We start from the raw sequence: 24,538 nt of genomic DNA, 5'->3' as shown, positions 1-24,538 counted from the left end.
ATTCTAAAAATACTATTAAATTAAAGCTGCAAGCAGCGATGGACGGGACCGACTTTGAAGGCACATAAAATCCAAACCGGAGCAGTAATTAAAACTCTTTGGTCAACTTTTAATCAGAAGGGTTAAAAGTCTCTCCTGTGCTAGTTTGAAGCCGACACGACAAACGCGCTCAGAGGAGATAATGTTTGAAAAAAGGTGACTGGTTTTTACAAAACTTTTGTTTTGAAGGGGGTATTGCAAACCTGTTGATTTTTGCTGGGGGTTGTCAAAATATGAAATGTAGGTCTAAGTGAGACCTACATAGAGGTTTTTGTTTCATGACTCTAAGACATTCCTACTGGAGGTTACAGGCAGTTTTGTCTGAGTCTTCTTCCTAGGAGCAGTTGTGTCTGTGTTTTCTTCCTAGGGGGCACTAAAAGGCAATTTTGAGTTTTGGGGTTGGGTTTTTTTTTTTAGATCGCAATTTTTGCCAGTCCTGATGTGTGTGTCCAGTTTGGTGAGTTTTGAAGCATGTTAAGGGGGTCAAATTACAGCTCAAAGAGGCAAAAGTGACTGTTTTTACAAAACATTTGTTTTGAAGGGGGAATAGCCAACTTCCTGTAGATTTTAGCTGAAGGGTGTCATTGTATGAAATCTAGGTCTAAGTGAGACCTACATAGAGGTTTTTGTTTCATGTCGCTACGACATTCGTACTTGAAGTTACACGCAGTTTTGTCAGTGTTTTTCTTCCTAGGGGGCGCTACAGCGCATTTTTGCGTTTTGGGGCAAGGTTTTTCACTAGATCGCAATTTTCGCCAGTCCTGATGTGTGTGTCAAATATGGTGAGTTTTGAAGCATGTTAAGGGGGTCAAATTACAGCTCAAAGAGGCGGCGGTATAATAATAATAACTTTTGTTTTGAAGGGGGATTGCAAACTTTCTGTTGATTTTTGCTGGGGGTTGTCAGTGTATGAAATGTAGGTCTAAGTGAGACCTACATAGAGGTTTTTGTTTCATGTCTCTACGACATTCCTACTGGAAGTTACAGGCAGTTTTGTTTGAGTTGTCTTCCTAGGAGCAGTTGTGTCCGTGTTTTCTTCCTAGGGGGCGCTAGAGTGCAATTTTGAGTTTTGGGGTTGGGTTTTTTATTAGATCGGAATTTTTGCCAGTCCTGTCCTAAAGTTTGGTGAGTTTTGAAGCATGTTAAGGGGGTCAAATTACAGCTCAAAGAGGCAAAAGTGACTGTTTTTACAAAACATTTGTTTTGAAGGGGGAATAGCCAACTTCTTGTAGATTTTAGCTGAAGGATGTTATTGTATGAAATCTAGGTCTAAGTGAGACCTACATTGAGGTTTTTGTTTAATGTCGCTACGACATTAGTACTGAAAGTTACAGGCAGTTTTGTCAGTGTTTTATTCCTAGGGGGCGCTAGAGCGCATTTTTGGGTTTTGGGGCTAGGTTTTTTACTAGATCGCAATTTTCGCCAGTCCTGATGTGTGTGTCAAATATGGTGAGTTTTGAAGCATGTTAAGGGGGTCAAATTACAGCTCAAAGAGGCGGCAGTATAATAATAATAACAACTTTTGTTTTGAAGGGGGATTGCAAACTTTCTGTTGATTTTTGCTGGGGGTTGTCAAAATATGAAATGTAGGTCTAAGTGAGACCTACATAGAGGTTTTTGTTTCATGACTCTAAGACATTCCTACTGGAGGTTACAGGCAGTTTTGTCTGAGTCTTCTTCCTAGGAGCAGTTGTGTCTGTGTTTTCTTCCTAGGAGGCGCTAAAAGGCAATTTTGAGTTTTGGGGTTGGGTTTTTTTTATTAGATCGCAATTTTTGCCAGTCCTGATGTGTGTGTCCAGTTTGGTGAGTTTTGAAGCATGTTAAGGGGGTCAAATTACAGCTCAAAGAGGCAAAAGTGACTGTTTTTACAAAACATTTGTTTTGAAGGGGGAATAGCCAACTTCCTGTAGATTTTAGCTGAAGGGTGTCATTGTATGAAATCTAGGTCTAAGTGAGACCTGCATAGAGGTTTTTGTTTCATGTCGCTACGACATTCGTACTTGAAGTTACACGCAGTTTTGTCAGTGTTTTTCTTCCTAGGGGGCGCTACAGCGCATTTTTGCGTTTTGGGGCAAGGTTTTTCACTAGATCGCAATTTTCGCCAGTCCTGATGTGTGTGTCAAAGATGGTGAGTTTTGAAGCATGTTAAGGGGGTCAAATTACAGCTCAAAAAGGCGGCGGTATAATAATAATAACAACTTTTGTTTTGAAGTGGGATTGCAAACTTTCTGTTGATTTTTGCTGGGGATTGTCAGTGTATGAAATGTAGGTCTAAGTGAGACCTACATAGAGGTTTTTGTTTCATGTCTCTACGACATTCCTACTGGAAGTTACAGGTAGTTTTGTTTGAGTTGTCTTCCTAGGAGCAGTTGTGTCTGTGTTTTCTTCCTAGGGGGCGCTAGAGCGCAATTTTGAGTTTTGGGGTTGGGTTTTTTATTAGATCGCAATTTTTGCCAGTCCTGTCCTAAAGTTTGGTGAGTTTTGAAGCATGTTAAGGGGGTCAAATTACAGCTCAAAGAGGCAAAAGTGACTGTTTTTACAAAACATTTGTTTTGAAGGGGGAATAGCCAACTTCCTGTAGATTTTAGCTGAAGGATGTCATTGTATGAAATGTAGGTCTAAGTGAGACCTACATAGGGGTTTTTGTTTAATGTCGCTACGACATTAGTACTGAAAGTTACAGGCAGTTTCGTCAGTGTTTTATTCCTAGGGGGCGCTAGAGCGCATTTTTGGGTTTTGGGGCTAGGTTTTTTACTAGATCGCAATTTTCGCCAGTCCTGATGTGTGTGTCAAATATGGTGAGTTTTGAAGCATGTTAAGGGGGTAATATTACAGCTCAAAGAGGTGGTGGAATAATAATAAAGAATAAAACGTTACAATAACAATAGGGTCCTCTGTCCCAAAGGGACATTGTGGTCCCTAATAAAACGTTACAATAACAATAGGGTCCTCTGTCCCAAAGGGACATTGTGGTCCCTAAAAAAGACACAAAAAGTATGCCGTAAAAGAGTGTAGTAACTGAGCAAACGAGTGAAATGTAACGGGGACAAGTTGCAGTTTTGACTCGAATAACACAAAGTTGCCATGCAGGCTGTCATTGTTCTTTAAAACTAATTGTTAAAAAAAAAAAAAAGTAAATCAAAATTAATGTTATGAATTATTGACTGATTCCAGGCTCCAATGACTTTACATCAAATACTACACTTTGAAATATTTTTTTGGGGGAAAAAATTGCATATTTTGTGTCTTTGGCTTAAAAAAACTGAATGTTCAATGACAAAAAGGGCATAAACAAAAAAATACATTAAAATGTTAAAATAGCATTTAAAATAAGTCATACATTTTGTTTTTAACGTTCAAAACTCAAATCTCTGGATCAACTTCAGATCTATCCGTCCACTACAAGTTTAAAAAAAATTGTATCTATTTTTTTGGTTTATTTTATGCCCTTTTTCCAAAAAAAATCTTAGTTTTTTTTGTATATGGAAAACACACAAAATATCCTAAATAACCCCCTCCCCAATATTTTTTGGGGAAAATTGTACACATTTTATGTGTTTGCCATAATAAAAACTAAGTATTCTATGACAAAAAGGGCATAAAACCAACAAAAAATACACTTAAAAAAGGATAATCGACGGATAGATCTGAAGTTGGTTTGCAGATTTAAATTAAAAAGTAAAAATAAACTAAAATTGTATGACTTATTTTTTTTTTACGTTCAAAACTATCTTCAGATATATCCGTCAATTACAAGTTTTTATACATTTTTATGTATTTTTTTCCTTTTTTTTATGCCCTTTTTGCCAAAAAAAAAAAAAAAGTTTTTTTGTATGTGGAAAACACACACAATATCCCAAATCCCCCCTAAATATGTTTTGGGGAAAATATTGCACATTGTGTGTGTTTTCCATTAAAAAAAATAAGTGTTCTATGACAAAAAGGGAATAAAATCAACCAAAAAAATACATTTAAAAAAGTATCATTGATGGATAGATCTGGGGCCGTACTTATCAAGCTTCTTAGAGTGCCATTTTACACTTAAGTCCTGAGAATTTGCGAAATTTAGTCCTACTCTCAAACTTAAGAATAAAAGCTTTTTATCAACGTTCTTAAGTCTAAGAATCACTCCTACTCTCCACGATATTTAAGAGACCTTCAGAGGTGTCTTAAGTGGTTAGGAGTTGCCAGCAGGGGATGGCACTGAGGCGAGAGAGACGTGCGCGAACGTTCAGGGAACGGAACAATGTTGTTGTTTTTTTGATGACGAGCAGCTGATCAAACGGTATCGTTTAGACAGAGCGGATATTATTTTTGTCACAGATTTAATACTTTTCGATTCCTTGTTGATTTCTGCATGTGGCTGCAGTGGGCTAGTATATATAGAGCCACCCACACCAGTTTCAAATTAGTTGCCTAATTAATGAATTGGAAAGAAAATGTTATGACAGTAGCGTATGTGTGTGGCCGTGAGGTGAGTGACGTCAGTGAGTGTGTGGGCGAGAGAAGAGAGGGAGCGGTAGCGTGAGTGCCGGCGGGGACTAGTTTGTTTTGTATTATTTTGTAGTTTATTGTCAAAATATACACTCCCATTGTCCACTTAAATATTTCCAAGATATTTCTTTATTCTTAGACAACGGATTCCCTTCCGTGATTGGTCATTTCTATGGACACAGAAATGACGTCACCTAAAATTGCGTTTACGGCACATAGTAATGTCGTAATTCAGCTCTGAGTGTGACACTTAAGATTCAGTCCTACACTTCGCTGAAAGTGTGAGTAAGACGCTTGATAACTAACTTTTAAGTGCAGCTTTCAGCGAATAATTTATTTACTCTTAAGTCAACTCTTAGCAGACTTCTTAGGAGTAATTCTAAGAAGCCCCCCCCCCCCCCAATATTTTTTGGGGAAAATATTACACATTTTGTGTGTTTGCTATAATAAAAACTAAGTTTTCTATGACAAAAAGGGCATAAAACCAACAAAAAAATACATTTAAAAAAGTATCATCGACGGATAGATCTTAAGTTGATCTGCAGATTTAAATGTTGAAAGTAAAAATAATATAAAATTGTATGACTTATTTACATTTTTTATTTTATTTTTTTTACATTCAAAACTTAAAGTTCTGGATCAAATTCAGATCTCAAGTTTAGTTACAAGTTTTTGTATATTTTTTTGTATTTTTTGTTTTGTTTTATGCCTTTTTTGCCAAAAAAACAACAAAATATCCAAATTCCCACCCAAATATTTTTTGGGGAAAATATTGCACATTTTGTGTGTTTTCATTAAAATAAATAAGTGTTCTAAGACAAAAAGGGAATAAAACCAACAAAAACATATATTTAAAAAACTATCATTGATGGATAGATCTGAAGTTGGTCTGCAGATTTAAATTAAAAAGTAAAAATAAACTAAAATTGTAACACTTATATAATTTAATTTTTTTTTACGTTCAAAACTTAAATCTCTGGATCAACTTCAGATCTATCCGTCCACTACAAGTTTTTATACATTTTTATCTTTTTTTGTTTGTTTGTTTTATGCCCTTTTTGCCCAACAAAAACCCTTAGTTTTTTTGTATATGGAAAACACAAAAATATCCAAAATCCTCCCCCCTTCAATATTTTTTGGGGAACATTATACACATTTTATGTGTTTGCCATAATAAAAACTAAGTTTTCTATGACAAAAAGGGCATAAAACCAACAAAAAATACATTTAAAAAAGTCTAATCGACGGATGGATCTGAAGTTGATCTGCAGATTTAAATGTTGAAAGTAAAAATAATATAAAACTGTATGACTTATTTAAAATATATATTTTTTGGAACGTTCAAAACTTAAATCTCTGGATCAACTTCATATCTATTTGTCCACTACAAGTTTTTAAAAATGTTTATCTATTTTTTTTTGTTTATTTTATGCCCTTTTTCCCCCAAAAAACGTGTTTTTTTTGTATATGGAAAACACACACAAAATATCCAAACCCCCCCCCCTCCCTCCAATATTTTTTTGGGGAAAATATTACACATTTTGTGTGTTTGCCAAAAAAAAAAAGTTTTCTATGACGAAAATGGCATAAAACCAACAAAAAATACATATAAAAAAGTATCATCGATGGATAGATCTGAAGTTGTTGTGCAGATTTAAATGTTGAAAGTAAAAACAAACTAAAATTGTATGTTAAAAAAACTAAAATTGTATGTTAAAAAAATGTTAACGTTCAAAACTTAAATCTCTGGACCAACTTCAGATATATCCGTCAATTACAATTTTTAATAAATGTTTATGTATTTATTTGGGTTGTTTTATGCCCTTTTTGTAAAAAACACACAAAATATCCAAAATCAACCCCCCCAAAAAAATATTTATCAAAGTGTAATATTGGTCATTGGAGCCTGGAATTAGTCAATTATTCATAACAAAATTGATTTTAATTGATTTTGACAAAAAAAAAAAAAAACAGCCTGCATTTCTGCTGTGTGTTATTAGAGTGCAACTTTTTCTTGTTACTTCTCACCTGTTTGCTCTGTTAATCACCTTTTTTATTATCATTTTTTTGTGGTTTATAGAATGTGCCGCAGGCCGTTAAAAAAATTAGCTGCATCAATTACAAGTTTTTATACATTTTTATGTATTTTTAAAATTTGTTTTATGCCCTGTTTTCCCCCCCAAAAAACCCTTAATTTTTTTGTATATGGAAAACACACAAAATATCCAAAATCTAAGTTTTCTATGACAAAAAGGGCATAAAACCAACGAAAAATACATTTAAAAAAGTCTAATCGATGGATGGATTTGAAGTTGATCTGCAGATTTAAACATTGAAAGTAAAAATAATATAAAATTGTATGACATATAATTTTTTTAAATATTTTTTACGTTCAAAACTTTAATCTCTGGATCAACTTCAAATCTATCCGTCCACTACAACTTTTTATACATTTTTATCAATTGTTTTTGTTTGTTTTATGCCCTTTTTGCCCAAAAAACCCCCTTAGTTTTTTTGTATATGGAAAACACACAAAAAATATCCAAAATACCCCCCTCCACCTTAATATTTTTTGGGGAAAATATTACACATTTTGTGTGTTTTCCATAAAAAAAAACAACTAAGTGTTCTATGACAAAAAGGGCATAAAACCAACCAAAAATACATTTAAAAAAGTATCATCGATGGATAGATCTGGGGCCGTACTTATCAAGCTTCTTAGAATTACTCCTAAGAAGTCTGCTAAGAGTTGACTTAAGAGTAAATAAATTATTCGCTGAAAGCTGCACTTAAAAGTTAGTTATCAAGCGTCTTACTCACACTTTCAGCGAAGTGTAGGACTGAATCTTAAGTGTCACACTCAGAGCTGAATTACGACATTACTATGTGCCGTAAACGGAATTTTAGGTGACGTCATTTCTGTGTCCATAGAAATGACCAATCACGGAAGGGAATCCGTTGTCTAAGAATAAAGAAATATCTTGGAAATATTTAAGTGGACAATGGGAGTGTATATTTTGACAATAAACTACAAAATAATACAAAGCAAACTAGTCCCCGCCGGCACTCACGCTACCGCTCCCTCTCTTCTATCGCCCACACACTCACTGACGTCACTCACCTCACGGCCACACACATACGCTACTGTCATAACATTTTCTTTCCAATTCATTAATTAGGCAACTAATTTGAAACTGGTGTGGGTGGCTCTATATATACTAGCCCACTGCAGACACATGCAGAAATCAACAAGGAATCGAAAAGTATTAAATCTGTGACAAAAATAATATTCGCTCTGTCTAAACGATACCGTCTGATCAGCTGCTCGTCATAAAAAAAAACAAAAAACATTGTTCCGTTCCCTGAACGTTCGCGCACGTCTCTCTCGCCTCGGTGCCATCCCCTGCTGGCAACTCCTAACCACTTAAGACACCTCTGAAGGTCTCTTAAATATCGTGGAGAGTAAGAGTGATTCTTAGACTTAAGAACGTTGATAAAAAGCTTTTATTCTTAAGTTTGAGAGTAGGACTAAATTTCGCAAATTCTCAGGACTTAAGTGTAAAATGGCACTCTAAGAAGCTCGATAAGTTCGGCCCCTGAAGTTGATCTGCAGATTTAAACGTTGAAATTAAAAATAATATAAAATTGTATGACTTATTTAAAATATATTTTTTTTAAACGTTCAGAAACTTACATTTCTGAATCAACTTCAGATCTATCTGTCAATTACAAGGTTTTATAAATGTTTATGTATTTTTCTTGTTTGTTTTATGCCCTTTTTGCCCGAAAAAAAACCCTTAGTTTTTTTGTATATGTAAAACACACAAAATATCCAAAACCCCAAATATTTTTCAAAGTGTAATATTTGATGTGAAGTAATTGGAGCCTGGAATTAGTCAATAATTCGTAACAACATTGACTTAATTCATTTTTTTTAACAACCAGAAAAAAACAGCCTGCATTTCTGCTTTGTGTTATTAGAGTACAACTTTTTCTCGTTACTTCTCACCTGTTTGGTCTGTTAATCACCTTTTTTATTACAATTTTGTTTGTGGCTTTTAGAATGTGCCGCAGGCCGTTAAAAAAATTAGCTACATCAATTACAAGGATTTTATACAATTTTATGTATTTTTTTTGTTTGTTTTATGCCCTTTTTGCAAAAAAAAAAAAAACCTTAGTTTTTTTGTATATGGAAAACACACAAAATATCCAAAATCAACTCCTCCAAAAAAATATTTATCAAAGTGTAATATTTAATCTGAAGTCATTGGAGCCTGGAATTAGTCAATAATTCATAACAACATTGACTTTAATATATTTTTTTAACAAAGAAAAAAACAGCCTGCATTTCTGCTTTGTGTTATTAGATTGCAACTTTTTCTCGTTACTTCTCACCTGTTTGCTCTGCTAATCACCTTTTTTATTATCATTTTTGTTGGTCTTTTTTAATAGTATTTTTAGAATGTGCTGCAGGCCATTAAACAAAAAATTGCCACGCCAATTACAAGTTTTTATACATTTGTATGTATTTATTTTGTTTGTTTTATGCCCTTTTTGCCAACAATTGTTTAGTTTTTTTGTGTATGGAAAACACACAAAATATTCAAAATTCCCAAATATTTATCAAAGTGTAATATTTGATGTGAAGTCATTGGAGCCTGGAATTAGTCAATAATTCATAACAACATTGACTTTAATTGTTTTGTTTTTTTAACAACAAGAAAAAAACAGCCTGCATTTCTGCTTTGTGTTATTAGAGTGCAACTTTTTCTCGTTACTACTCACCTGTTTGCTCGGTTATTCACCTTTTTTATTATCATTTTTTTGGTCTTTTTTAATAGTATTTTTAGAATTTTCCGTAGGCCGTTAGCTGCATCAATTACAAGTTGTTATACATTTGTATGTATATTTTTGGCTTGTTTTATGCCCTTTTTGCAAAAAAAATAGTTTTTTTGGTATATGGAAAACACACTCATTTCTAATTTTTATTATTTTTTATTAATGTTTTTATTGATAATATCAATGGGGGATTTTAAATTTTTAATCACTGCTATTTTGAAGTTGTTATTAGTGTTGATGCTGTTGTTGATAATGTTGATTTTTGTTTCACTACATTTGGATTGTTCCGTGTCATGTGTGTGTCCTCAATTGCTCTGTTTATTGTAGTTCTTGGTGTTGCTGGGACAGGTTTGGTTTTGGAATTGCATTGCATTGTTGTGTATTGTTTTGTTGATGGATTAATAAATTCATCAACAAAAAAAAAACAAAAAAAGAAAACACACAAAATATCCAAAATCAACCCCCCCCCCCAAAATATTTTTCAAAATGTAATATTTGATGTGAAGTCATAGGAGCCTGAAATTAGTCAATAATTCATAATAACATTGACTTTAATAAAACATTTTAACAAAGAATGTATATATTCCCAAATATTTTTCAAAGTGTATTATTTAATCTGAAGTCATTGGAGCCTGGAATTAGTCAATAATTCATAACAACATTTACTTTAATTAATTTTTTTTAACAACATAAAAACAGCCTGCATTTCTGCTTCATGTTTTTAGAGTGCAACTTTTTTCTCGTTACTTCTCACCCGTTTGCTCTGTTATTCCACTTTTTTTTATGATATATTTGTTGTGGCTTTTAGAATGTGCCGCAGGCCGTTAAAAAATTTGCTGCATCAATTACAAGTTTTTATACATTTTTATGTATTTTTTTTGTTTGTTTTATGCCCTTTTTGCCAAAAAAAAAACAAAAAACCTTAGTTTTTCGTATATGGAAAACACAAAAAATATCTAAAATCAACTCCACCAAAAAAATATTTATCAAAGTGTAATATTTGATGTGAAGTCATTGGAGCCTGGAATTAGTCAATAATTCATAACAACATTTACTTTAATTAATTTTTTTTAACAACATAAAAACAGCCTGCATTTCTGCTTCATGTTATTAGAGTGCAACTTTTTTCTCGTTACTTCTCACCTGTTTGCTCTTTTATTCCACTTTTTTATGATATATTTGTTGTGGCTTTTAGAATGTGCCGCAGGCCGTTAAAAAATTTGCTGCATCAATTACAAGTTTTTATACATTTTTATGTATTTTTTTTGTTTGTTTTATGCCCTTTTTGCCAAAAAAAAAACAAAAAAAACCTTAGTTTTTCGTATATGGAAAACACACAAAATATCTAAAATCAACTCCACCAAAAAAATATTTATCAAAGTGTAATATTTGATGTGAAGTCATTGGAGCCTGGAATTAGTCACTAATTCATAATAACATTGACTTTAATAAAACATTTTAACAAAGAATGTATATATTCCCAAATATTTTTCAAAGTGTATTATTTAATCTGAAGTCATTGGAGCCTGGAATTAGTCAATAATTCATAACAACATTTACTTTAATTATTTTTTTTTAACAACATAAAAACAGCCTGCATTTCTGCTTCATGATTTTAGAGTGCAACTTTTTTCTCGTTACTTCTCACCCGTTTGCTCTGTTATTCCACTTTTTTTATGATATATTTGTTGTGGCTTTTAGAATGTGCCGCAGGCCGTTAAAAAATTTGCTGCATCAATTACAAGTTTTTATACATTTTTATGTATTTTTTTTTGTTTGTTTTATGCCCTTTTTGCCAAAAAAAAAACAAAAAACCTTAGTTTTTCGTATATGGAAAACACACAAAATATCTAAAATCAACTCCACCAAAAAAATACTTATCAAAGTGTAATATTTGATGTGAAGTCATTGGAGCCTGGAATTAGTCAATAATTCATAACAACATTTACTTTAATTAATTTTTTTTAACAACATAAAAACAGCCTGCATTTCTGCTTCATGTTATTAGAGTGCAACTTTTTTCTCGTTACTTCTCACCTGTTTGCTCTTTTATTCCACTTTTTTTATGATATATTTGTTGTGGCTTTTAGAATGTGCCGCAGGCCGTTAAAAAATTTGCTGCATCAATTACAAGTTTTTATACATTTTTATGTATTTTTTTTGTTTGTTTTATGCCCTTTTTTCCAAAAAAAAACAAACAACAAAAAACCTTAGTTTTTTGTATATGGAAAACACACAAAATATCTAAAATCAACTCCACCAAAAAAATATTTATCAAAGTGTAATATTTGATGTGAAGTCATTGGAGCCTGGAATTAGTCACTAATTCATAATAACATTGACTTTAATAAAACATTTTAACAAAGAATGTATATATTCCCAAATATTTTTCAAAGTGTATTATTTAATCTGAAGTCATTGGAGCCTGGAATTAGTCAATAATTCATAACAACATTTACTTTAATTAATTTTTTTTAACAACATAAAAACAACCTGCATTTCTGCTTCATGTTTTTAGAGTGCAACTTTTTTCTCGTTACTTCTCACCCGTTTGCTCTGTTATTCCACTTTTTTTATGATATATTTGTTGTGGCTTTTAGAATGTGCCGCAGGCCGTTAAAAAATTTGCTGCATCAATTACAAGTTTTTATACATTTTTATGTATTTTTTTTGTTTGTTTTATGCCCTTTTTGCCAAAAAAAAAACAAAAAAAACCTTAGTTTTTTGTATATGTAAAACACACAAAATATCTAAAATCAACTCCACCAAAAAAATATTTATCAAAGTGTAATATTTCATGTGAAGTCATTGGAGCCTGGAATTAGTCAATAATTCATAACAACATTGACTTGAATTCTTTTTTTTTTCTTTTTAACAACAAGCAAAAAACAGCCTGACATAAAATGTGTTTGTATAATAAGACATTTGAATCCATAAGTTGGGCCACCAGAGTTATGCCTCAGGAGCAGTAAGTGAATGAATCCAAGTGCAAAAAGGAAGCAGTAAACGAGGTTAATGTCCTGCGATAAAGATGCACTCCTGCTCTGGCAACAAAGGACCGACTTGTTCTCTGTTTTGTGTTTGCAGGATGCTGGCCTGGCATTAAGTGAATTACCAGAGTGGTGAGTGACACACTGCACGTCTTGCAGCTTCCCCGTTAACTGTCCTTGCAGGAAATGTACAAAATGTACGGGGTTTGTGCGGAATTGTTTTATGGCCGGAAGTGAGGGGGGTTAATGCCCCCAGAAAGTGGGCGTGGCTTGCACGTACCTCTAACCTAGTGGTTGGAGTGTCCGCCCTGAGATCGGTAAGTCGTGAGTTCAAACCCCGGCCCGAGTCATACCGAAGACTATAAAAATGGGAGCCATTACCTCCCTGCTTTGTATTCAGCATCAAGGGCTTGGAATTGGGGGTTAAATCACCAAAAATGATTCCCGGGCGCGGCCACCGCTGCTGCTCACTGCTCCCCTCACCTCCCAGGGGGTGGAACAAGGGGATGGGTCAAATGCAGAGGACAAAGTTCCGTTCTGAATAATCTCGTATTGTGCGTACTGAGCTGCTCGCATAATGTGTGACGATGTAACTAAGGAATAGGGGGTGTTATACGTGTTTCATGTTGCACGATTGCACCAAGAAAAATGTCCTAGTTTGTGAACCCGTTCTCAAACAATGGCAATAAAAACTATTCTGATTCTGATTCTAAACGGAATAAAAAGAGGAGAGCGGGGGGCTGTTCCTCAGAACGTAGGGTGAGACTGTAACTTAGTGCGCAGCGCCATGCGTTCTCCTCATGAGCAAAATTGAACTCTGCCTGATTCCTGATTCTAAACTGAATAAAAAGAGGAGAGCGGGGGGCTGTTCCTCAGAACGTAGGGTGAGACTGTAACTTAGTGCGCGGCACCATGCGTTCTCCTCATGAGCAAAATTGAACTCTGCCTGATTCCTGATTCTAAACTGAATAAAAAGAGGAGAGCGGGGGGCTGTTCCTCAGAACGTAGGGTGAGACTGTAACTTAGTGCGCAGCTCCATGCGTTCTCCTCATGAACAAAATTGAACTATGCCTGATTCCTGATTCTAAACTGAATAAAAAGAGGAGAGCGGGGCTGTTCCTCAGAACGTAGGGTGAGACTGTAACTTAGTGCGCAGCTCCATGCGTTCTCCTCATGAACAACATTTTTTTTACTGAATGAGACACTCAGAATGTACATGAAAATAAAATAAAAATTCGGATTTACAATATTAACTATGAAGGATAAAACACTGAATATTGACAACATATGAACGTCACACCCCCTCTCCATTGACATATTTTACAATCGAGCGAAACGCAACAAAAATGCAACAAACACAGCAAAATATGAATGCCAAGGGTAACAAAAAAACCCACCTACAATCTGATATATCACGAACCTTTAGAACTTTGTTGTAAAAGTCATAACAAAACCTCACAATAATGTCTGATTGAACGCTAAAAACGTTATGACAGACCGCCTGAAAAAAACGGAAAGGTATTATAATTTTTTTTACTGAATGAGACACCCAGAATGTACATAAAAATAAAGAATGTGGGATTTACAATATTAACTATGAAGGATAAAACACTGAATATTGACAACATATGAACGTCACACCCCCTCTCCATCCACATATTTTATAATCGAGCGAAACGCAACAAAAACGCAACAAACACAGCAAATTATGAACGCAAAGGGTAAAAAAAACCCACCTACAATCTGATATATCTGATATATCACTAAGCTTTAGAACTTTGTTGTAAAAATCATAACAAAACCTCACAATAATGTCTGATTGAACGCTAAAAACGTTATGACAGACGGCCTGAAAAAACGGAATGGAGTTTTAAATTTTTTTACTGAAGGAGACACCCAGAATGTACATGAAAATTAAAAAAAATGTGGGATTTACAATATTAACTATGAAGGATAAAACACTGAATATTGACAACATATGAACGTCACACCCCCTCTCCATCCACATATTTTACAATCGAGCGAAACGCAACAAAAATGCAACAAACACAGCGAAATATGAACGCCAATGGTAAAAAAAAATCCACCTACAATGTGATATATCTGATATATCACTAAGCTTTAGAACTTTGTGGTAAAAATCATAACAAAACCTCACAATAATGTCTGATTCTAAGCTGAATAAAAAGAGGAGAGCGGGGGGCTGTTCTTCAGAGCGTAGTGTGAGACTAACTGAGTGTGCAGCTCCATGCGTTCTCCCCATGAGCAAAATTGAACTCTGCCTGATTCCTTGCTTCTTGTTCTGTTTAATAGATAGTTCGGTGCTTAAACCTGACACCAACCATTGCTAGCGTTGGTTGTAGTTGGTTTTAGTCTTTGTTTTCTGATAGTATTGACAATAACCATGTGGTTGCCATTTGTTGTGATATTGTATCCTGAAAATAGCCTAATTTCTGTGTAAAATGGGTTGTTTAGAGATTTGTTATTGACAAAACGCTTGTCTATTCAACTATTATGGTCCCAGCACCTCAACCCCGAATAAGAGGCGGTGGAAGTTTGAAATTCCTTGGACTAGCCCAGTCGATCAAGCTGGATTCGGCTGCGTACCTGGCAACCTCAGTCAGGGACAGGGGACTACAGAATTTTGACCGTGATTGCAGTACCACTTCTGGCCAGATTCCGACATATGGCTCCTTTAAACCTGAATAGTTGTAGTATCCAAATAAAATTGCATTTTCATAAAACTTCACCACACCTAGTGTGTGTGTGACAATCATTGATACTTTAACTTAACGGTAACTTAGTCCATAAGTCAATGATTTATGACTCCTACAGCCATAAATGGGTATTACAATTTGTAGTTCTTGTCGGTGTAGGTAGCCATCTTGGTTGGAGTCCTAGACTTGTCTTTAACAGAATGTGGATGTTAGGGGTGAGTATTTTCCCCCTGAATGGGAACCTTGACTTTAACATGGATAGCTTAAAAAACTACAAGTTGTAATACCCTTCTTAAGCCTGTAGGAATCCTAAATACATGATGACTTATGGACTACAACCAAGATGGCGGACATCTTAAAAAAAACAACACAATTGAAGTGTCGGCCGGAAATGACGTATACTCCCTGTTTCCGGTTTAGGCCATTTTAGAGGTATGTGGAAGCCACGCCCACTTCCGGGGGTGGTCGTAACCCCCCCTCACATCCGGTCATAAAACAATCCACACATCCCCGCTGGCCCCCCTTTTTTAGAGGTACATTATCTTCTGAGAAGTATTATTATTGGCTGTCATATTTGAGCACTCAAAGTGCATAATGGCTGAGCGGTATCTCACCTAATGTCCTTTTTGTGACACAAAGCGGCGTGTCAAGTAGCTCAGAGAGTTTCAACGCGATGCATAATGAATGTGATCATATATAGGTGTTATTCACGGAGGTAGAACAATTAACCTCCAATTTCAATGACCTGGTAATAAAGCGGCGGCGAGCCACTTTTTAATTGACCTCGCGGGTTTTGAGGATGAAGTGATTTTGCAAATGAGCTGCGGCGAGAGAGGGAGGTGTCCCGTTAAGTCGTCAGCAGTGTTACTGAAACGCCGTTATTTTCGGCGATAACTAGTAGTCTAACGCGTTATTTTTTTTATATTTAGTAAATCAGTTACCGTTACTACATGATGCGTTACTGCGTTATTTTACGTTATTTTTTTATGTAGTGTCGGCTAGAAACAGCAGATCTGAGTGTGTTTTATTGTCTGTGTTTACTAACAAGACATCATGGCGGAGCCGCAGTCGAGTTTCTTAACATGGAGATATTCTCACTACTTTTCTTTTGTCGAGCACAAAGAAAAGAGCATTTTAGTTAAATGTAAGTTGTGTCTTAGATCAAAGATCTCATTGTTTCGCTTGATTGTAAAATATGTGGATGGAGAGGGGGTGTGACGTTCATATGTTGTCAATATTCAGTGTTTTATCCTTCATAGTTAATATTGTAAATCCCACATTTTTTTAAATTTTCATGTACAGATCCTGGATGTCTCATTCAGTAAAACAATTTAAACTCCATTCCATTTTTTCAGGCGGTCTATCATAACATTTTTAGCGTTCAATCAGACATTATTGTGAGGTTTTGTTATGATTTTTACCACAAAGTTCTAAAGTTTAGTGATATATCAGATATATCAGATTGTAGGTGGGTTTTTTTTTACCCTTTGCGTTCATAATTTGCTGTGTTTGTTGCGTTTTTGTTGCGTTTCGCTCGATTGTAAAATATGTGGATGGAGAGGGGGTGTGACGTTCATATGTTGTCAATATTCAGTGTTTTATCCTTCATAGTTAATATTGTAAATCCCACATTCTTTATTTTTATGTACATTCTGGGTGTCTCATTCAGTAAAAAAAATTATAATACCATTCCGTTTTTTTCAGGCGGTCTGTCATAACGTTTTTAGCGTTCAATCAGACATTATTGTGAGGTTTTGTTATGATTTTTACAACAAAGTTCTAAAGCTTCGTGATATATCAGATTGTAGGTGGGTTTTTTTGTTACCCTTGGCATTCATATTTCGCTGTGTTTGTTGCATTTTTGTTGCGTTTCGCTCGATTGTAAAATATGTCAATGGAGAGGGGGTGTGACGTTCATATGTTGTCAATATTCAGTGTTTTATCCTTCATAGTTAATATTGTAAATCCGAATTTTTATTTTATTTTCATGTACATTCTGAGTGTCTCATTCAGTAAAAAAAACTAAAACTCCATTCCGTTTTTTCAGGCGGTCTATCATAACATTTTTAGCGTTCAATCAGACATTATTGTGAGGTTTTGTTATGATTATTACCACAAAGTTCTAAAGTTTAGTGATATATCAGATATATCAGATTGTAGGTGTTTTTTTTTTTACCCTTTGCGTTCATAATTTGCTGTGTTTGTTGCGTTTTTGTTGCGTTTCGCTCGATTGTAAAATATGTGGATGGAGAGGGGGGGTGACGTTCATATGTTGTCAATATTCTGTGTTTTATCCTTCATAGTTAATATTGTAAATCCCACATTTTTTTTTTATTTTCATGTACATTCTGGGTGTCTCATTCAGTAAAAAAAATTATAATACCATTCCGTTTTTTTCAGGCGGTCTGTCATAACGTTTTTAGCGTTCAATCAGACATTATTGTGAGGTTTTGTTATGATTTTTACAACAAAGTTCTAAAGCTTCGTGATATATCAGATTGTAGGTGGGTTTTTTTGTTACCCTTGGCATTCATATTTTGCTGTGTTTGTTGCATTTTTGTTGCGTTTCGCTCGATTGTAAAATATATCGATGCAGAGGGGGGGTGACGTTCATATGTTGTCAATATTCAGTGTTTTATCCTTCATAGTTAATATTGTAAATCCCACATTCTTTATCTTCATGTACATTCTGGGTGTCTTATTCAGTAAAAGAAATTTAAACTACATTTTTACAACAAAAATCTAAAGCTTCGTGATATATCAGATTGTAGGTGAGTTTTTTTACCCTTGGCGTTCATATTTTGCTGTGTTTGTTGCATTTTTGGTGCGTTTCGCTTGATTGTAAAATATGTGGATGCAGACGGGGGTGTGACGTTCATATGTTGTCAATATTCAGTGTTTTATCCTTCATAGTTAATATTGTAAATCCCACTTTTTTTAAATTTTCATGTACATGCTGGGTGTCTCATTCAGTAAAAAATTTTTAAATTCCATTCTGTTTTTTCAGGCGATCTGTCATAACGTTTTTAGCGTTCAATCAGACATTATTGTGAGGTTTTGTTATGATTTTTACAACAAAGTTCTAAAGCTTAGTGATATATCAGATATATCAGATTGTAGGTGGTTTTTTTTTTTACCCTTGGCGTTCATATTTTGCTGTGTTTGTTGCATTTTTGTTGCCTTTCGCTCGATTGTAAAATATATTGATGCAGAGGGGGTGTGACCTTCATATGTTGTCAATATTCAGTGTTTTATCCTTCATAGTTAATATTGTAAATCCCAAATTTTTATTTTATTTTCATGTACATTCTGGGTGTCTCATTCAGTAAAAAAAATTAAAATTCCATTCCGTTTTTTTCAGGCGGTCTGTCATAACGTTTTTAGCGTTCATTCAGACATTATTGTGAGGTTTTGTTATGATTTTTACAACAAAGTTCTAAAGCTTAGTGATATATCAGATATATCAGATTGTAGGTGGGGTTTTTTTTACCTTTGGCGTTCATATTTCGCTGTGTTTGTTGCATTTTTGTTGCGTTTCGCTCGATTGTAAAATATGTGGATGGAGAGGGGGTGTGACGTTCATATGTTGTCAATATTCAGTGTTTTATCCTTCATAGTTAATATTGTAAATCCCACATTTTTTTTTAATTTTCATGTACATTCTGGGTGTCTCATTCAGTAAAAAAATTTAAAACTCCATTCCGTTTTTTCAGGCCCTCTGTCATAACGTTTTTAGCGTTCAATCAGACATTATTGTGAGGTTTTGTTATGATTTTTACAACAAAGTTCTAAAGCTTAGTGATATATCAGATATATCAGATTGTAGGTGGGTTTTTTTTTACCCTTTGCGTTCATAATTTGCTGTGTTTGTTGCGTTTTTGTTGCGTTTCGCTCGATTGTAAAATATGTGGATGGAGAGGGGGTGTGACGTTCATATGTTGTCAATATTCAGTATTTTATCCTTCATAGTTAATATTGTAAATCCCACATTCTTTATTTTTATGTACGTTCTGGGTGTCTCATTCAGTAAAAAAAATTATAATACCATTCCGTTTTTTTCAGGCGGTCTGTCATAACGTTTTTAGCGTTCAATCAGACATTATTGTGAGGTTTTGTTATGATTTTTACAACAAAGTTCTAAAGCTTCGTGATATATCAGATTGTAGGTGGGTTTTTTTGTTACCCTTGGCATTCATACTTTGCTGTGTTTGTTGCATTTTTGTTGCGTTTCGCTCGATTGTAAAATATGTCAATGGAGAGGGGGTGTGACGTTCATATGTTGTCAATATTCAGTGTTTTATCCTTCATAGTTAATATTGTAAATCCGAATTTTTTTTTTATTTTCATGTACATTCTGAGTGTGTCATCCAGTAAAAAAAACTAAAACTCCATTCCGTTTTTTCAGGCGGTCTGTCATAACGTTTTTAGCGTTCAATCAGACATTATTGTGAGGTTTTGTTATGATTTTTACAACAAAGTTCTAAAGCTTAGTGATACATCAGATACATCAGATTGTAGGTGGTTTTTTTTACCCTTGCCGTTCATATTTCGCTGTGTTTGTTGCATTTTTGTTGCGTTTCGCTTGATTGTAAAATATGTGGATGCAGAGGGGGTGTGACGTTCATATGTTGTCAATATTCAGTGTTTTATGAGTCATAGTTAATATTGTAAATCCCCCCAAAAAATTATTTTCATGTACATTCTGGGTGTCTCATTCAGTAAAGAAATGTAAAACTCAATTCCGTTTTTTAAGGCGGTCTGTCATAACGTTTTTAGCCTTCAATCAGACTTTATTTTGAGGTTTTGTTAAGATTTTTACAACAAAGTTCTAAAGCTTAGTGATATATCAGATATATCAGATTGTATGTGGGTTTTTTTTTACCCTTGGCGTTCATATTTCGCTGTGTTTGTTGCATTTTCTTTGCGTTTCGCTCGATTGTAAAATATGTGGATGGAGAGGGGGGGTGACGTTCATATGTTGTCAATATTCAGTGTTTTATCCTTCATAGTTAATATTGTAAATCCCACATTCTTTATCTTCATGTACATTCTGGGTGTCTCATTCAGTAAAAAATTAAAACTACATTCCGTTTTTTCAGGCGGTCTGTCATAACGTTTTTAGCCTTCAATTAGACATTATTGTGAGGTTTTGTTATGATTTTTACAACAAAGTTCTAAAGCTTAGTGATATATCAGATATATCAGATTGTAGGTGGTTTTTTTTTTACCCTTTGCGTTCATAATTTGCTGTGTTTGTTGCATTTTTGTTCCGTTTCGCTCGATTGTAAAATATATCGATGCAGACGGGGGTGTGATGTTCATATGTTGTTAATATTCAGTGTTTTATCCTTCATAGTTAATATTGTAAATCCCACATTCTTTATTTTCATGTACATTCTGGGTGTCTTATTCAGTAAAAAAATGTTTTAACTACATTCCGTTTTTTCAGGCGGTCTGTCATAACGTTTTTAGCGTTCAATCAGACATTATTGTGAGTTTTTGTTATGATTTTTACAACACAGTTCTAAAGCTTAGTGATATATCAGATATATCAGATATATCAGATCGTAGGTGTTTTTTTTTTTACCCTTAGCGTTCATATTTTGCTGTGTTTGTTGCATTTTTGTTGCGTTTCGCTTGATTCTAAAATATGTGGATGCAGAGGGGGGGTGACGTTCATATGTTGTCAATATTCAGTGTTTTATCCTTCATAGTTAAAGGCCTACTGAAATGAATTTTTTTTATTTAAACGGGGATAGCAGATCTATTCCATGTGTCATACTTGATCATTTCGCGGTATTGCCATATTTTTGCTGAAAGGATTTAGTATAGAACAACGACGATAAAGATTGCAACTTTTGGTATCTGATAAAAAAAAGGCTTGCACCTACCGGAAGTAGCGTGACGTAGTCAGTTGAACATATACGCAAAGTTCCCTATTGTTTACAATGATGGCCGCATGAAGTGAGAGAAATTCGGACCGAGAAAGCGACAATTTCCCCATTAATTTGAGCGAGGATGAAAGATTTGTGGATGAGTAAAGTGCAAGTGAAGGACTAGTGGGGAGTTGAAGATATTCAGATAGGGAAGATGCTGTGAGAGCCGGGGGTGACCTGATATTCAGTTGGGAATGACTACAACAGTAAATAAACACAAGACATATATATACTCTATTAGCCACAACACAACCAGGCTTATATTTAACATGCCACAAATTAATCCTGCATAAAAACACCTGCGTGTTTGTTATGCTAGCTCCTAGCTCCTCTGCTAGCTCCTAGCTCCATAGAACACGCCAATACAATTCAAACACCTGATCAACACACACAATCACTCAGCCCAAAAGACCGTTCACCTAACCCAAGGTTCATAAAGCTTATATATTTTTAAAAAGTTACGTACGTGACGCGCACGTACGGTACGGTACGTGTTATGCTAGCTCCTATGCTAGCTCCTAGCTCCATAGAACACGCCAATACAATTCAAACACCTGATCAACACACACAATCACTCAGCCCAAAAGACCGTTCACCTAACCCAATGTTCATAAAGCTTATATATTTTTAAAAAGTTACGTACGTGACGCGCACGTACGGTACGGTACGTGTTATGCTAGCTCCTAGCTCCTATGCTAGCTCCTAGCTCCATAGAACACGCCAATACAATTCAAACACCTGATCAACACACACAATCACTCAGCCCAAAAGACCGTTCACCTAACCCAAGGTTCATAAAGCTTATATATTTTAAAAAAGTTACGTACATACGCAAAAAAAAGTTGCGCACATACGGTCAAGCGATCAAATGTTTAGAAGCCAAAGCTGCATACTCACAGTAGCACGTCTGCGTCTTTGTCATCCAAATCAAAGTAATCCTGGTAAGAGTCTGTGTTGTCCCAGTTCTCTACAGGCGTCTGTGTATCGAAGTCAAAAGTCCTCCTGGTTGGAGTCTCTGTTATCCGAGTTCTTCCATCTTGACTGCATCTTTCGGGAATGTAAACAAAGAAGCGCCGGCTGTGTACTGTTGTTGCTGACTACGTTCGAAAAATACGTCCATTTCGCACCGACAACTTTCTTCTTTGCTTGCTCAGCTTCCTTCTCCATAATGCAATGAACATGATTGCAACAGATTCACGAACACAGATGTCCAGAATACTGTGGAATTATGAAATGAAAACAGAGCTTTTTCGTATTGGCTTCAATGTGGAAGGCATACCCGTGTTCGCCGGTCTACGTCACGCGCATACGTCATCCTCAGAGGCGTTTCGAACCGGAAATTTAGCGGCAAATTTAAAATGTCACTTTATAAGTTAACCTGGCCGTATTGGCATGTGTTATAATGTTAAGATTTCATCATTGATATATAAACTATCAGACTGCGTGGTCGGTAGTAGTGGGTTTCAGTAGGCCTTTAATATTGTAAATCCCACATTCTTTATCAATCAATCAATGTTTATTTATATAGCCCTAAATCACAAAAGTCTCAAAGGGCTGCACAAGCCATGTACATTCATGTACATTCTGGGTGTCTAATTCAGTAAAAAAATTTAATTCATTTAATAATTAATTTCATTCCGTTTTTTAAAGGCCTACTGAAAGCCACTACTACCGACCACGCAGTCTGATAGTTTATATATCAATGATGAAATCTTAACATTGCAACACATGCCAATACGGCCGGGTTAATTTATAAAGTGCAATTTTAAATTTCCCGGGGAACTTCCGGTTGAAAACGTCTAGGTATGATGACGTATGCGCGTGACGTCAATCATTGATACGGAAGTATTCGGACACATTGAATCCAATACAAAAAGCTCTGTTTTCATCTCAAAATTCCACAGTATTCTGGACATCTGTGTTGGTGAATCTTTTGCAATTTGTTTAATGAACAATGAAGACTGCAAAGAAGAAAGTTGTAGGTGGGATCGGTGTATTAGCGGCTGGCTGCAGCAACACAACCAGGAGGACTTTGACTTAAATAACAGACGCGCTATCCGACGCTAGCCGCCGACCGCATCGATGATCGGGTGAAGTCCTTTGTCGCTCCGTCGATCGCTGGAACGCAGCTGAGCACGGTTGTTGATGAGCAGATGAGGGCTGGCTGGCGTAGGTGGATAGCTAATGTTTTTAGCATAGCTCTGTGAGGTCCCGTAGCTAAGTTAGCTTCAATGGCGTCATTAGCAACAGCATTGTTAAGCTTCGCCAGGCTGGAAAGCATTAACCGTGTAGTTACATGTACATGGTTTAATAGTATTGTTGATCTTCTGTCTATCCTTCCAGTCAGGGGTTTATTTATTTTGTTTCTATCTGCAGTTAGGCCCGATGCTATCACGTTAGCTCCGTAGCTAAAGTGCTTCGCCGATGTATTGTCGTGGAGATAAAAGTCACTGTGAATGTCCATTTATTGTTCTCGACTCTCATTTTCAAGAGGATATAGTATCCGAGGTGGTTTAAAATACAAATCCGTGATCCACAATAGAAAAAGGAGAAAGTGTGGAATCCAATGAGCCAACTTGTACCTAAGTTACGGTCAGAGCGAAAAAAGATACGTCCTGCACTGCACTCTAGTCCTTCACTCTCACATTCCTCATCCACAAATCTTTCATCCTGGCTCAAATTAATGGGGTAATCGTCGCTTTCTCGGTCCGAATCGCTCTCGCTGCTGGTGTAAACAACGGGGAAATGTGAGGAGCCTTTCAACCTGTGACGTCACGCTACTTCCGGTACATGCAAGGCTTTTTTTTTATCCGCGACCAAAAGTTGCAAACTTTATCGTCGATGTTCTCTACTAAATCCTTTCAGCAAAAATATGGCAATATCGCGAAATGATCAAGAATGACACATAGAATGGATCTGCTATCCCCGTTTAAATAAGAACATTTCATTTCAGCAGGCCTTTAAGACTGTCTGTCATAACGTTTTTAGCATTTAGACATTATTGTGAGGTTTTGTATTAGTGTTCCTAAAAATAGATATACAGGCCCCCCAGACACATTTTTTTCTCTAAATTTGGCCCCCGTGTCAAAATAATTGCCCAGGCCTGATCTAAGGAGTTCCACTGTGCCCATAAGAGGTAAATACTCCAGTAATACTACCAGTCATGTCCAGATAAAAACAACGGAAATGATGCTAATGATATGACATAACTATTATTAAATGGCTGATCTTCTGACCCACACACTGCAACTGTACCTAGGCGATGAGTCGGGCTTGGCCTGGGCGTTGGCCCTCCCAAAGGGCGAGCGGCTCTTCCTGTCACGGGACACAGCGGTGGGTAGGCGAGATGAGTGCCACACCCAGGGCTCCACTTGTCTGCCCCGGGACATGTCCGGTTGCAGTTTTCCGTTCCTAGCCTGAGTCTGTTTTTGCCTTGCGGAGCGCGGAGAAGCTCTGCCGGCTCGGGGGGGATGTCGCACTTCACCCAAAAAGTGGGAGTGTCCTTTTCGGCCCGCGTCCCATC

The 24,538-nt window shown here is 35.6% G+C and overlaps 1 protein-coding gene across 1 annotated transcript in view; it reads right to left on the bottom strand.

Moving 5' to 3' along the window:
- Nucleotides 1-24,538, bottom strand: part of LOC133661298 (neuron navigator 3-like) — a 396,870-nt gene that overhangs the window by 124,200 nt on the left and 248,132 nt on the right. The window lies entirely within an intron of this gene.

This window comes from Entelurus aequoreus, linkage group LG12, assembly GCF_033978785.1.
Source record: "Entelurus aequoreus isolate RoL-2023_Sb linkage group LG12, RoL_Eaeq_v1.1, whole genome shotgun sequence".
Taxonomy (NCBI): Eukaryota; Metazoa; Chordata; class Actinopteri; order Syngnathiformes; family Syngnathidae; genus Entelurus; species Entelurus aequoreus.
This window is presented reverse-complemented; position numbering and strand designations above follow the sequence as displayed.